The 14,321-nt window shown below is 46.1% G+C and overlaps 1 protein-coding gene across 2 annotated transcripts in view; it reads left to right on the top strand.

The window, feature by feature from the left end:
• The window catches only part of SCAPER (S-phase cyclin A associated protein in the ER), a 3,246,499-nt gene that overhangs the window by 967,206 nt on the left and 2,264,972 nt on the right, over positions 1–14,321 (top strand). The window lies entirely within an intron of this gene.

The following is a 14,321-nucleotide window of genomic DNA, read 5'->3' as shown; positions in this document are numbered from 1 at the left end:
GTCCCTTGAATTTCTGAAGTTTCCCAGGCTCTGGGCTAGGATAGTGTGGTAAAGACCTAAAGGGAAGCAACTCCAATTTGATTAACAGATAAATTGACGTCATCCAACATGACTATTAAAGAAGGTTAAAGTGCTGGGATCATGTTTTGTAATCGGAAAATGTTGTTTTCGAAAAAAGGAACAAGTTGCTTGAAGGATGCTCTTTCCGTGTCCTTTCTTAAGTATCAGCTCGCTATGGGTCTGAACTTTGTTGGGACTGATGGGTTGAGGCCTATTTTCTTGTGTTTAGGTCTTAGGTAAGACGTTTTGAAATCAGTTGGAATGTGTTGCATGCTGAAGTTATTAAATGCCATTGTGTGTATTATTACTTATTTTGGTTTATGTCTTACCTCTCTTGTGAGTTCCTGTTTTCTGGTTATGTTTGGGATCGTTTTTGCTGTTGGGGTGTTTTTGCTGATAGCATAATTGTCATGGAGCACCTGCTACTTAGAAAAATTCTGTGGCACTACGAGGTTATACCGGTATTCAGAGTTTTGCGGGCTTTTTTGCACATTTGTCCTTGCACTTGATTTTTTTTTAAAGTTTCATTTATTTTCCTTGTGCCTGCGTGGAGAGGAAGAGGACTAGCATTTTTTGTACTGAGTGCTTGTAACGCTTTTTGATGGGTTATGAGTTATCTTCAGCTCACTTGGTGTGTGTTTGGACTAATACTAAGATTCTTTTTATGTGGGCTCAGCTTTGTTTTCGATATTTTAGGGAATTTTGTTGTTGTTGAGATAGCCAGTGGTGGTCTGTTTATGTACGGGGAAGGAATGTGTAAATAATGTTATCTTTAATGTGGTGGTGTGTTTTTTTTAGGTCCAGCGTAAGCGTACGACCTCTTGTATACTTTAGTATACATACATCTCTGGGGACCAAATGCCATTCCTTGCTTCTCATTTGTTTGTTTCAATGTCTTTTAAAAATCCTTGCTTACTAGTGGCCAGTCCTGCCTCTTGGTCCCTCATTTTTTTCCTCCAAGGAGCAGGTACTTAGTACAAAATCATTATGCTTTGTTCTGTTGATCTGCTTGTGGTGGGACTGTTTTATTATGCTTTCAACCTCGTGTTACACTGTGGTGCTCAGACATAGCTGCTTACATTTTATTGTGGCTGTCGCCCTTCCAGTTCCTTCCATGTGGCTGGCATTCTTTTGTATTCTTCCCAAAGGCAGGTCCCAGGCTGGCTTGGAATGCATGCAAATAATTATTGTGGTTTTAAGTTTGCTTCCAGAAACGGGCACAAAAACACTGGGACAGCAGCTCCGGGCTCCAAAAGGTTATAACTAGCACTGATTACCTTATTAACGGGTCTTTGAAACCAGAGGGGTAGCTAGAGCTTGTGGCGCCCGGGGCTATCCCTCAGATTGCCGCCCCTGGGATGGGGGGGAGGGGAGGGAGATGGAGTGCTGGAGAAAAAGGATGGCGAGCACTTGAAAGAGGTCCGAGAGGCACGTAGTATCGCCGCTAATCATTGCCTCTATCATGTAAGTTACATGCACATACAAAGCTACGCAGTTGTATACACCGGTGACTGGCAGTACAAAAGAGAACACACAGACTGCATGATATATCTGGGGACTCAGAAAAACCGCATGTGGTCAGGCAGCTCCACCTTGCCAACACAGAGCAGATACAAAGCCCACTCTGGTGGCCCAAAGGCTGGAAGTGCAGCCAATGTTGGGGAGCTGAGAGCCGCCTGTCCTGTGGGATGAGCCTGTAACCTACCCCCAAGTCTACCCAGGGCACAGGAAGGGAGCCACTGCCGAGAGAGACACGGGCTGGGAGGCAGCGCCAGGGGAGGGCTGCCGAGCCTGTGAGTGACAGCCCTCCTCAGCGATGGAGCCAAGTCTTGCGGTTGCTTCCCTTACTCACGGGGTGCCCACTTCTGACGCCCCGCCCGAGGCCAGGTGTCTGGAAATTGGAGTTCTCCTCCCATCCCACAACCTCCACCCAGGCCTTCAAAACCGACCTCAAAGTTCTCCTCCTCCAGAGACACCTCCAAAATTAATTCACGCCTTCTCTATCATCTGAAGGAAGACCTACCTTTACTGAAAATTCTATTTTCCATGACTATGGTAGTGCGTTCCCAGTGTGTTCTTGTGGTTGGAGTGTTTGCCATTTATTGCAGTAGTATCCTTGTACCTGTGTTTGGTACTCTTTTGTAGCATGCACATGTCACTTTTCTCTTGTAACACACTGTTTGCTACCTCTCACATTTTGTTTGCTTTAGATACTTGCACAAGTGCCACCATTGCCTAAGTAACGTTTGTTCTTGTGTTTGAGTGGCCTCCATATATTGCAGTATTATACCTCTAATTGTACCTTTTCTGTTGTAACCTGCACACATGTCACTTTTTCCTCCTGTAATGCACCGATTGCTACCTCATTTATTTTGTTTGCTCACAATTGTCACTTTTGCCTCATGTAACCTAACGTTTGCTTTTGTAATTTTGTTCAATTGTAATGCTCTCCTCATGTATCATTACTGTTCCTATTGTGAAGCGCTCTGACGCCTTCGGGTACAGTCTGCGCTATATAAACGCATAAATAAATAAAATAAGCCTGCTGCTCCAGCTCTCCTCTTACCTCACTCGTCGCACCGGGGTCTCTATGCAAGGAGGGGTGGTTGGGTCAAACTTCGTTTAACTAATGACTTCTGCAGCAGCCTGACTCCTCACAAGAGCGTAGCGGTGAAGCGCGTGACGCGTCACTGCTACGTTCTCAATGGGAGGGCTGGCCAAAATGTCACCCCAGGGCCGTCATTGGTAGCGCTTGCGCGCTACAAGATTGACGGCCCTGGAGGCTGGTTCAGACCAACAGCAGTCAAGCACACACAAACGCGGGACCGACTGTTGGCAATTCAGGTGCGCGCTGCTTTGTATTTTCAAACTGGGCCGTCACCGTGGCACTAGAGGTCCGTTGCAGCCGCGGCAGCTTTTATAACTTACTTGGTGACACTGTGTTCCCAAATAAGTTATAAAGGCCACCGCGGCTGCAATGGGCCACCAGTGCCGCAGCCGCCCCAAACCCCCCCCTCCCCCCCCGCACCCTCTAGCTTCGCCGGTGCTTGAAACCACTACTTAAACACAGCACATTGTTTCAGTCTCTCCTGGTCGGTTTAGCACTGAGGCCAAAAGGGTTCCTTCGGGAAAAATGTCCCGTGTAAAATGTGCCTTTGAATGTACTACATTAAATAAATGCCGAACAAGAATGCAAGGCCAGCACAAGGACAGTGCGATCGCGCTGGATACTGACTTCAGAGGAGCAATGTTTCCGAGTTTATTTTGATTTTTAAAGCACTAGCTGACACGTTTCTGGCCTCCAGCAATTTCCAGACAATAATTAAAATGTCAAGATGACTCCGGTGGTGAATGTTCTTGCTGGAGAGATCATTTGTCTAATGGAAAAAGTTTTAACTCATCGCAAGGTAGCGCAGGGGGTTAATATACTGGCTGCAAATAAAGTGTACCATGCAAATCACAAAGTGCATACAATGTAAAAAGGTCAGTGGGTTATTGCTTTTCAGTTAATTGCAGCTTATAAGTTAAAATCCTAACATAGAATAGTGAATTTATAATTGTCATCAAAGAACTGCATACACTGCAAAGTATAGATTAGATCAGATATTAATGTTACAAAAAGGGTTCATCTGGGTAGAAATAGATTCTTATTATTTAAGAGAACCCCCAACTATGGTGTTCTGTTTCCAATTCTGTGTTGGTGCTTCTGGGGCCCAAGCACTCTGTAGCAATGCTGCCTACCATGCATGACTTGTGACTCCTACACCCTGTAGTCCTCTGTCTTATGTAACATTTCCTTTACGCTAATTCATACACATATGATTAATTGCTTCTGTGTAATTTGTGTGTGATGCCAAGTGCTCTGACACCCTACACTGGGATGAGTGGTACTTTATAACTAATTACAGGCATCTGAACGTTAGTGGTTATGGAGCCTTAAGGGACACTGTTAAAGGGTGGTGGTGGTGAAGGAATCAGCTTCACTCAGCCTTACCTCAGCATCAGGACAGCACCACCTCCTCATCAGTGCACCCTAGTGCAGCTCCAACTCCGCATCAGAGCACCGCCAGCGTAGCACCACCTTAACATCAGCACTGCACAGCACTATTTCACCATCAGTGCACCACCACCAACGCAGCCCCACCTCAGCAGCAACTTCGCACCAACGCAGCACCATTTTAGCATCAGCGCAGCACCACCCCCTAGCACAGCACTAACTCAATATCACTCAACACCACCTAAGCACCAGTTCAGCATCACCTCAGAACCAGTGCAGCACCACTACCTCAGCATCATTCAGCCCCACCTCAGCATTACCTCCTCATGAATGAATGAATGAAGGCAGTCTTATATTGCACAAACTTAGCCCATGGGCATCAAGGCGCCTAACAGAAATGAAAACATGATATATGAGCCGGCTTACAGATACGCCTCTGCAAAAAGCCAGGTTTTTAATGCCTTCCTGAAAGGTCCGATAGAGGGTCATCAATTCACCAGTAACTCAGCCTCAGCGCAGCATAACATAAACAGTAGCACAGCACCATTTCCGCATCAGTGCACAACCACCAACATAGCCCCACCTCAGCAGCAACTCAGCACACATGCAGCACCACCTCAGCATCAGCAGAGCATCACCTCAACACAGCACCAGCGCAGCACCACAGCATCACTCAGCACCACCTCGGTATCACTCAGCACCACCTGAGTATCAATCAGCAACACCTGAGCATCACATTTGCACCAGCACACAACCACTTCAGCATTACTTAGCACCACTTCAGTGTGTCCTAAGAATTTGGCATCCCTTGGTTCTCTCCTAGTGTCTGTATACTTCTTATGTTGTAATTCAGGTACTATTTCTAAATCTCCACCCTCCTATTGTTTATATCCCTCCATTCATTTTAAAAAAAAACTCTTTATTGCAGACTTTACAGGTCAAATTACAGTGCTTTAGAACAAGTATGTATCACAGTCTCCTTTTTCATTTTCCAACCTTTACATCTTAATCTTCTAATTATATTCAATAATATCGCCTTTCAATCACATATCCACATCTTAGACCAAAAGAGAAACATAATATCGCCCCAGTGTCCAGCGAAGTCAGTTTTCATCATTACAAACATGTTCCTATACTTTGTCAATAGCAGAATCAAGATTAGACGCCCAACCCTACCCTCCTACCCCAACAGTCCCGCCATCCCTCCCCCACCCTCTGACCCACCCACTCCTGGTCGCTTCGTACTAAATACCGGTATGTTCATTAGGACTAATCACAACTAACAGTGTTCCTGCAGCTACAGAGAAAAATAAAACCTGTATTTCCTCTTGTGAGAGGGAGGGAAGAAGCAAGGCCCCTCAACAGACCCCTCTCTCTTGGCCTCCTACCAACTATTGTGACCTATCTACATGAAGCAGCTCATCATCCAGACCTTCCAAGGTCCGTATCATCACATCCCAGTCCATCGCTATAGGTTGTTTCCTATGACCTCTCTCTTCCTCGCGTCTCAGGGCCACCACTTCTGCCCTGCCCCACTGCAACAAATCTGATCGCCATGTCTTCACACTAGGGGACCTTGGGGATTTCCATCTCATCGTTATGCATCTAATCGCTGAAAGCATAGCCAGATCAATAAATCGCAATTTAACCTTCCACATCTTTGAACTCTTACGCGTCCCTACCAGGCAGGACAAGGGTTCCAACGGGACAGGTAATTGTGTTATCGTATGAAGGATCTTACATAAGTCGTTCCAATAGGACAATAACCGTGCACAGGACCACAACATGTGAAGAAAATTAGCCTCTTCGGCTTGGCAGCGGGGACAACAGTGGGGGGAGTCCGGGAACATACGGTGGACTCTTTTTGGTGTGTGGTATGCCCTGTGAATTACCATCGTTTGAATATACCGAAATTTGGCATTACGTGATACCCTTTTAGGGTGTTCTAGCATCAGCTGCCAGGTTTTATCCGTTATCTCTAAACCAGAATCCTGAGCCCAGGATGCTCTGAGTGCTGTGAGCGGGACTGCCGCGTGTTCCCTAATCCCTGTGTAAAGCCAATGAACCAGATGTCCCCCTTCGCCCATATAATACAGCAAGTATACCAGTTCATGTTGTGTAGGTTGCAATCGTAGGGGTGCCCACATGGTCCTGATATAATGTGAAGTCACGGCGTGTAATAAATACGTGCGTGGAGGGGCTCCCGTAATCTGCATGAAAGAGTCGAAGTCTAACAATGTCTCGTCTCCGAAAAAGGCACCCACCTCGTCTATACCATGGTTCGTCCAGGTCCGAAGTGCAGTACGTGTAAGAGTACCCTGTGGTGTCGGAATACCCAATAATGGTATGTTCTTCGCGGTGGAAGGTATTGAGGATGTATAGGCTAAGGCTTTTTTCCAGCACAGTAGCGCCGTGTGCAACAGGGGAAGGCAGTTCGGGGGTATCCGGGCCTTTGGCAATAACAGAAAGTGAATTTGCCCACAATCAATGCGCTCTTTCGTGTAGGCAATCTCCTGAAGATTCTTGCTGGCCACCCAATGCGACAGCCACTGTAGCTGGCTGGCATAAAAATATCCTTTGAAATTCGGTACACCCAGTCCCCCCAGTTTGGTTCCCAGCTGGAGCTTACGCAAACTAATGCGCCTCCGACATATGACCCAGATAAGGGTAATCAACAGAGTATTAATGGAGTTAAAAATGTGGTGGGGCAGAGGTACAGGTATGTTCACAAAAAAATACAACACAACAGGCGGGGCAGCATTATCATTTTAGATATGGCAACTCTGCCCATCACCGATAGCGGCAGCGACGTCCAGAAGCCTACGCTGCCCCAAAGTCGTGCAATGGCACTTTTAATGTTCCCATCAACTTGGTCAGCCGGTTTCCTATAGATTTTTATGCCCAGATACCTAAAGGAGTCCGGGGCTACCGGTATCGGACACGTTCCAAATCGAATATGAGAGGGTGGCATGTCTTCTTTAAAGAAGAATCCTACAGATTTCCCTGGATTCACCGCCAGGCCTGACAGTCTTTCAAATCTCTGGAACAGATTAAAGATCTCCGTGTGGTCAGCTTGCAGATCTCGAAAATACAGCATGATGTCGTCTGCATAAATAGAAATCAAGTGTTGTGACCCAGCCACCGGAATGCCATTCTTGTCAAAGGCAATACGTAGTGCCAGCGCCAGTGGCTCCAACGCTAGGACGAATAAGATCGGGGATAGGGGGCAGCCCTGCCTAGTGCCTCCTATGTATTGTGTATCTGTCAGAGACATACCGGCCAGTACGCGCCCTCGCAGTGGGGTCGGTGTAGAGCAGGCGTATCCAATGGAAAAAGACATCTGGGAAACCAAACCGTGTCAGTGTTTCGAACTTAAATGACCAGGCCAGGGGGTCAAACGCCTGTTTCAGGTCCAGCGCTATACAGCCCGCCCGCAGTAGATCCGGGGGTGAGGCCGACATTAGGGCATGTAACCTACGTGTGTTTAATGAGGTACTACGGCCCGGTAGGAAGCCGCATTGATCTGGGTGTATTAAGTGTAGTGAGGTAAGGTTGGATACGAACCGCCAACGCTTTACTAAGGATCTTGTATTCTGTCGATAGCAGAGAGAGAGGTCTATAATTCGTCATGTCCAATGTGTCTCTGCCCGGTTTAGGGATAGAGGTGACTAATGCCTGCATAGTGGATTCCGGCAACCGCCCCTCATCAAACGCCGTTTTGTACAGTTTCTCCAATATCGGTACTAGGATATCAGAGTACCTCAAATAGAATTCTACCGGTAACCCGTCCATACCTGGGGTCTTGTTACGATTCAGACTTTTTATCGCAGCCTGTATCTCGTGCTGCATGATAGGGCTCTCTAGTGTCTTTCGCGTGTCTTCCGACAATACCGAAAAAGGGAGATCAGCCAGAAATTCTGTAATAAGCTGCGTATCGTCGCGGTCCATAGGTGCATAGAGGCCACTCAGATGGGCATGAAAGGCCTGATTGATCTCCAATTGTGTACAGACCAATGCACCTTGCAGGTCACGTACCTGGGTGATAGTCGGCGGGTCGGGTTGGTCCCGCACTATCCTATCCAGCAATGTACCGGACCTGTCCGCCTCTGCATGTTGGCGACGCAAATATTCTTTATAATCGATCACTCGCAGCATTTCTAACACCTCCGCATGGTCTATGTATCCCTCCTGCAAATTTCCCCTCTTCTCCGGGTCAAGGCTCGCCTCTCTCTCCAGAATCTTCAACCTATCCTCAACATCGCGCAGTTTCCTATGTACTTCCTGTCGAGCTCTCACCAATTTCCCTATTGCTGCCCCCCCTGATCACAACTTTCCTGGCATCCCAAACCAGCAGATTCGAAGAAGCGGAATCCCAATTTAATCGAAAATAATCCGTGAGTGCCACAGATAGTGATTCACGGAAAGGGGGGTGCTCCAAAAGAGCGGGGTTAAGACTCCACGTCGGCACCGGGGTCGGCACCCTGCCCCACCGGAGTGTGATGGTAAGGGGTCGATGGTCGGAGAATGTCTTAGCCAAATATTCTGAGTTCTCCACTGTGGTAATAATTGAACTTGAACAAAGGAATCAGTCAATTCTAGTGTGTAAAGTATGTATGGGAGAGTAGAACGAGTATTCTCTATGGGTGGGGTATAATTCCCGCCATGCATCCACTAACCTCCATCTCACGACCCAAGAAGCAAACAGGTCAGTCAGCTTGCTAGCTCCCGACGCCTGAAGGGGGGGGGGGGGTGATCTGTCCATATGTAAATCTAGGACCGCATTCCAGTCTCCTCCCAGCACCCAGGGCAACCCCGCCCAGTCTGCTAATGCCCTTCCCAACTTTGGCAGAAACTTGTCATGGTCATAATTTGGCACATACACACTTCCTATTACTATTAATCTCACATCTAAAGTACCGTTTACTAGAACGTACCTACCTTGATCATCTGTCCTTCTCTACGAATGGGACCCCATGACGTATCCATATGGTGGCGCCTCTGGAGAAAGCCAAGTAAGTAGTAGAGTATATCGTGCCCCTCCATTTCTTTCTCAAGTTTTGTGATTCTGTGGCCGTGAGATGGGACTCTTGGAGGAATGCAATCTGAGTGTGGTGTCTAAGAAGGAATGAGTGAATCCGGTGACGCTTTTGAATCGCCCCCAACCCACGGACATTCCAGGTGATAAAATGATACGTTCCTGCAGCTTCAGTCATATTGTGGTAAATAAATAATTAATTACCGGTTCTATTTTTCAGGATACTCTAATAACAGATAGCTCAATAAATAAGAGTCAAGATTCGAGGTAGCTGAAGTATACAGGCTTTAATCAGGCACAAAAGGACAGGAACAGGACAGCCTGCATGGGAATAGGATGGCAGCTGCCGGGGGCAGGATCTGGGAATTGGCTGGCTTTTAATAACAGTGCATTAATATATATACTAAAAACAATTACATTGCATTCAATACAGTAGGCGTAGCAGTAGGCGGAGTTTGTAGCAGTCGCGAAAGATAAGGCATAAAGTGGGTGTAACAAGAGGTGTGTACAGGGCGTATACATAGACATGTGATGCAAACGTAACAGAATATGTCATAAACGGGGCGGAAACATGGAGGGGGCTACCTGAGCAGCTGGGACCTCTAACCTAGTGGTGCGCGTAAACTGGCAATGACGTGTTACCAGGGAGAACTGGGGGCTATGACTTCTGCACTAGAAGAGGAGACGAAAGTCTGGAGGGTCAGAGCGACATGTACCTAGGCATATCTAGTATCTGGTGTTTATAGTACATGTTGATAGAATCCAAAAGTTATCAGGGTAAAGGCTAACAGACACTAAGACTGGTGCATGCATTATTCTAAATGTATTGCATGTGCGAGGAATATTCTATGAATATGAATACAGTATTTCTCTTACATGGAGACATAAAGGCTAGACCATGACGGAAACTATTGATGCGATTCAGTAGCTTAGGAATGCAGAGAAGGAGGGCTGGACTGATAACTAGAAACATAACATACTCTTGGCAGACTGGGAGGCAGAGCCAGGCCTAGCCGGGCACTGCGAGGCATGAAAGTAAGTGAAGGGTCAGGGATACAGGTGGGGGCTGCATCGCTCCTCGGAGAGTTCAGGAAACAGGAGCTGAATCTGAGTCCGGGCCCTTTTGAGGCCTAGAAACGGGGACAATTCAATGAATTAACGTGCACACTGTAAAACGTGGCAACGTAGCTTTACATAGGCCTGATATTCGTTATATTCACGAAAACTGGAAACTGGCATACTAGAGATGGACACAACTGTAATTGCGTCTTTAATCGATCAGAGGGGAATACATGCATATCGATCATGCACATATAACATAAGATGGGGAACACGTAGGCACATATGACATGGCAAAATTTACTTTTCCACATTCCCTCCTTGTGCCCTACGTTTCCATCAGGAAACATCAATATTCATGATACCATCTATCATTTCATATAGCATCATTTGCTCGTCTCGAATTGTCTTGGAACGGGACTTAGGACTAGGAATACAAGAGGTAGCACAAATGCCGCAAATCGCAGGGCCACATTGTATACAGAGACAGCAACTGAATAGGATCATTACTGCAATACCTAGAAATTACAATACTTTCCATCCCCAGGCAGATATGATACTCCAGAGCCAACCGGACCATGTCCAGGTGCCTGGATTCTGGTGTAACTGATGGGCAATTTTATGAAGTCTGGTTATAGCTGAATAAACAGACGGCGCGTTATTAGGAATGAAAATGCAGCAACTAGATCCGATGACTCTACATGCTCCTCCTCTATCGGCCAGTAGGACGTCAAGAACGAGACGATTTTGGAGCACGACAAATCTCATAGCAGATTGCTCTTCGGTTAAGTTACCTAGAGCAGAAGTAGTCTCATTCACTACTGCTTCAAGGGTTCTGGTTAGTCTACGTATTAACGTACTATTCTGGATAGGTCCTATAAAGAAGAAGAAACCTTTATTGAAATCTTGATATTGTTCTAGAGTAGTTTCAGTTTGATCGACAATCGGGGACTCAATCTCCCTTCTATGTCTGACCTGTACTAGATGTGTGTTTCTATGATAATCAGATGGGGCTAGAAAAACTGGTGGCAGTAGGAAGGCAATGTAACATGTTCCATCCCAATCGAGGGGCAGACGAACAATTGCGGTCTGACCACAAACAAAATAAGAATGACGTGATGCTTTGAAAATAGATGTCCCACTGTCACTATACTTGACAGTAGTAGTACAATCACTATGTCCTACATGTGCGGAACCATTCTTTCTGACACATAATTCGCCTTTGACTGGTAGTACTGAAATAGCAGGTAAGTCTGGAGTAGTATCAGACTGAACATTCAATACCATAAAATTCGAAGAATAATTACCTAAATTATATACTTCATTTTCTAGATCTAACCCTGTTCTATGGGGGAGACCTTGCTTGTCTGGAAAACATGTTCTATTCAGAAGGGACATATCATTTGAAGATGACGTTAACATGGACCATGCTCCACACGAACCATTATGTGAAAACGGATAAGGAAAGAGTGGCAGAACTCCCTTCGGTGTCTGGAAAGGGGGGAGTCGACCACACACCCAACAATTAGTGGCATTGCTGGTCTGGTGTGAATAGTGTAACATTCGGATGAATGTATTATTACGCATAGCAAGACGATAGGATAGCTCGTGAGGAGGCAGATCACTAAATGTGTGCTCTACTGTAGCATTAGCAAACTTATTTATATGCGAAATTGGAAAACATAAATGTAATGCATAACTTGTGCAGGTAACCATCAAACTTAGAAACAATAGGAAACTTAGAATGACGATACATCGTATAGAGCTTTGACTAACTCTCTCACTATGGGGGTCTATCTCATACATGTCAGGGACCTGTCTAACCGTTTCACCCGAGAGGGACTTAGACAATTAAACTGGCTGACTTATTTTACTAGACCGGAGCTTTAACTTATACTCCTGTTGCGGAGTTTTCTCTAACAGAGGAACTTTCAGTTCAGGATTTAGATCAATGTCTGGTTTCAGGCAGTCTTTAGAAATGTCCTTTGCAAATGTTTTTTTTCGGACTCCATGGAACTTCTTTAGATGAGACAGATGGACCCACCCCTTGCGGCCTTCCAACTTCACGGCCGTACGGGTGGTCAGGAGAACAAGTCGCGGCTCCTTCCAACGAGGCTCCAGCGGACTTGCACGATCAAAGTTCCTTACAAGGACGAGGTCCCCTGGTATGACCTCGTGCGGTTTCACTTCGGTATTGTCTGGAAATGCAGCGGCAACCTGGGAACGACAAGAGTGTAGGGCAGACATCAAGGAAGCTAGGTAATCTGTCAACATATTGCTGAAAACATCTGTAATACTGCGGGGTCTAGGTGTACCCCACATGTTTGGGGGGCGGCCGAATACGACCTCATAAGGGGACAGACCTGATCTGGAATGTGCGACCATTCTCATGTAGAATAAAGCAACTGGCAGGGCAACTAGCCAGTCTACACCTTTCTCTTTACATGTCTTAGCAATACGGATTTTCAGGGTTTGATTATGTCTCTCTACGAGACCGGCTGCTTCAGGATGGCGCACACAATGGAACTTCCACTGGTACCCTAACAGAAGGGAAACATGTTTCATTAACTCGGATGAGAATGGCTGGCCGTTATCAGAATACACGACCCTAGGGAGTCCATAACGGGGAAAAAATTCACGAACCAACTGCTTGGCAGTGGTCGCTGCTGTGTAATCTGGAACTGGATATGCTTCTGTCCACCTGGACAAAGCGCATACAACTACAAGGACATACTTGAAACCTCGACATCGCTCCATCTGAATATAATCCATCTGGAGGACTTCAAAAGGGTGGTCAGGGGGTTGGAATCCACCTTGTTCCACCGGGACACTTTTACCTGGATTGAATTGACAACATATCATACAAGTACGGACTTTCTGCTTGGCTGCAGCTCGTAAGTGCTTGTTGAACCAAAGGTTCTGTATACTATCTAACATAGCTTTTTCTCCTAGATGTGCTGGACTATGTGCGGTATTGATAATGACTTGAACCATGGAGTCGGGGAGAAACCATGTGGCTTTTCCCTTCGTCACCCATCCCTGATCTGTCTGGACCCCTCCTTGTTCGGACCATTTCTTGATTTCTTCAGGAGTAGCATGTAACTGTATGTCTATGACATCTTGTGTAGGGTCCTTAACTGTCATACAGGTAGTCTGTTCTGGAGTGGATGTCTGTGTCTTGTTAACTGGAATGTCTGGAGTCTGAGCTGTAAGCTTGGCTGTTCGATCTGCTAGATCGTTACCTTGAGAAATGATGTCAGTAACTTTCGTATGTGCTTTGCACTTCATGATAGCGATAGCTGTCGGTAAATGTATTGCATCTAACAGAGCTTGAATGAGGAGACCATGCTGAATCTTGGTTCCATGAGAAGTCATGAAACCTCTCTCCTGCCAGAGCACTCCAAAGTCGTGTACGACTCCGAATGCATAACGTGAATCTGTATATATGTTTACTTTCAGGTTCTTGGCACGTATGCAGGCTTGGGTCAGAGCAACTAGCTCTGCTGCTTGAGCAGACAGGGTGTCAATACGGCGTGTTTCTATAACTTCAGTTTCAGTAGTCACTGCATACGCGGCTGCTAGTTCTCCTGTACTAGTTCTCATACATGAACCGTCCACATAAAGTGTCAGGTCGGGGTTAGGTAATGCAATGTCTGTCAGGTCTTGTCTTGGCTTAGTCATAGTATTAATGACTTCCACACAGTCATGTGTGGCAGGATTTGAAGTAACTGATGGTAACAGGGTAGCAGGATTTAGAACGTTGCAGCGTCTGATTTCTATGTGTGGCTGGAACAGTGTCAGTTCATAACCTGTTAAACGTGCAATGGTCAAGTGCTGTGTCTGTGTTCGGTTTAAAAGAACTTCCACGGAGTGTGGAACTTGTACTGTCAAGGAGTGTCCTAATACTATGGAATCACTTTGTCTGATAGCTAGAGCTGTGGCTGCAACTGACTTGAGGCACGCAGGCAAAGCCTGGGCTACTGGATCTAATGTGCTCGAAAAATAAGCACAAGGCTTGTACTGTCCTGCTTGATCTTGTGTGAGAACAGATAATGCAGTACCATCACGTTCTGTGACAAAAAGTGTAAAAGGCTTACTGTAGTTTGGTGTAGCTAGAACAGGTGCTTGGCATAAGGCTTTCTTTAATTCATTAAAACTAAGTGTATGTTC

Source organism: Lissotriton helveticus, chromosome 3_2 (assembly GCF_964261635.1).
Source record: "Lissotriton helveticus chromosome 3_2, aLisHel1.1, whole genome shotgun sequence".
Classification (NCBI taxonomy): Eukaryota; Metazoa; Chordata; class Amphibia; order Caudata; family Salamandridae; genus Lissotriton; species Lissotriton helveticus.
This window is presented reverse-complemented; position numbering and strand designations above follow the sequence as displayed.